General features: G+C 39.1%; 1 protein-coding gene across 3 annotated transcripts in view; it reads right to left on the reverse strand.

The window, feature by feature from the left end:
* Window positions 1-873, reverse strand: part of LOC148680249 (uncharacterized) — a 174,714-nt gene extending 173,841 nt beyond the window's left edge. For all 3 annotated transcript variants that reach the window (XR_015942490.1, XR_015942494.1, XR_015942492.1), the window contains exon 1: window positions 836-873. The gene's annotated coding sequence lies outside the window, so the exon portion shown is untranslated. The remainder of the gene's footprint in view (window positions 1-835) is intronic.
* Between the last annotated feature and the right edge of the window lie 1,044 nt (window positions 874-1,917).

Genomic DNA, 1,917 nt, shown 5'->3' on the forward strand with positions numbered 1-1,917 from the left:
TTCTGTGTCTGTATTTTTTACATAAACTGTAAATTTTATAAAGCTATAATTTTATAAAGAATTTTTGCAGTAAAAGAAAATGCCTGCATTTACTAAACCCAACAAAACAAAACTGTTGAGAGACTTCAAATATAAGAGCAGAGCTGACACATAAAATAATGCAGTTTCTGTAATGTCAGACGATTATAATGATTTTATTGGAAGAGAACATGTTAGTGTTTTGAACAATAATTTCATATTGAAACATGTTTACAGTGTTTTGTTAGACATGGTGTATTGTGTTTGCTTGTTATTGTATTTTGAAAAGTAGTTTAGAGGTTTAGTTTACAATGTGTGATTTTGATAAAATACAGAGTTGATTTTAAAATCCTTCTTTTCACTTATAAAGCAGTGCACAATTCTGCCCCGGCCTATGTCAGTGAACTTATTAGGCCTTGTTCAGCTTGTAGACCATTAAGATCCCATGACCAATTTCTTTTGTCTGTCCCTCGGCCTCGCTGCAAATCAAATGTTGATCGAGCTTTCTGTGTTGCGGCCAAAAGGCTCTGGAACAGTCTCCCTCTGAACATCAGGATTTCTTCTTCATTGGATGCATTTAAATCTAACTTAAAGACTTAATTTTACTTTCTTGCCTTTGAGTGACGCATGCATGTTATTTATTATTATTATTAATAGTTTTTTTTTTACTTGTATTTTAGTATTACTTTTAAACAAATACATTTCCTTGTATTTTAATACCATTTTTTTTTTAGTTATATTGTCTAGTTTATTTTATTGTAAAGCACTTTGGATAAACTACTGTTATGTAAAATTGTGCTCTATAAATAAAGTATGCCTTGCCTCCAGAGTCCACTTCTTCTTCACAGGCCACTCGTTGGCCACTTCACACCCATGCCATCTCCTCCTGAGCCTGAATGGTACTTCCGTCAGAGGATGTTCTTGTGGGCACCGATGAGAATTTGGGGGATTCCTCTTAAATGCCCAGTGTAGCCGGAAGATGCACCTATCAGAGATCTACCCAAAGGTCAGGGAGGTGATACCCACGATGCAGTGCATGCAAGTTACCATTGTGTCAATGGAGCCAGGACATTCTTTCACAACTGGACGTGGCACACAGGAACCTGTTTCCAGCAGTTCTTACCACTCAACTAGCCCTGGACAGGAAATGTGTGACCTTCCTCAGGCCAAGTACAAGCGGGAATAGTTCCTCCTACTTTCAGGCTGCTGTTGAAGAAGTCCACAGTGAAGAGTGGGCCCGACGGACTATCCAGTACCTCTCTGATTGCGAGCATCATTTGAAAAAGTTTGCCCTGGTCCAGTCTGCAACTGTACCTGCCTTTTCTGCACCTGCACCATTCCGGCCACTGCCACTCCCCCAGTGGTTTGAGACTTTACACTCCAATGACATTGTCAAGATGAGATAAAAGGGGGGATTACCTTCACCTATGGCCATATCCTGAAAATGGATTCTACAAAAAAGGTACAATACATGATGGTTTGACTAAAAGATTTATCTTCAGCAGTTGATGTAAACAATTAGAATAGATTGAATTTCATTGTAATCCTAAAAGTGTGTGTATTTGTGACAAATAGAAGGAAATGTATTTCGGGCCTACCAAAATGTCTACTTTTTTATGGTTGATTTTCAGGTTACCAAAAAGCTGGCTCGTGCCATTGGGGACTCGGCAGCATGGATGATCAACATTGGGAATGAGCTTGGTAAGGTTTTTGAACAGTGTTCTTACAACAGTTGAAGTTGCAGGACTGGAGGAGCAGGGCATCGTCAGATGCTACCAGAATGCTGGGGAGCCAGAGCCTGAGGTCATCTATGTTGACCGGGATTGCTGCTGTCAGTCAGGTGAAATCTTATTAAATGTGCAGTGCATTTGACAAAAATTAAAATGCTTACTTTTCCTA

Source organism: Danio rerio, chromosome 4, assembly GCF_052040795.2.
Source record: "Danio rerio strain M-AB ecotype USA chromosome 4, GRCz13ab, whole genome shotgun sequence".
Lineage (NCBI taxonomy): Eukaryota > Metazoa > Chordata > Actinopteri > Cypriniformes > Danionidae > Danio > Danio rerio.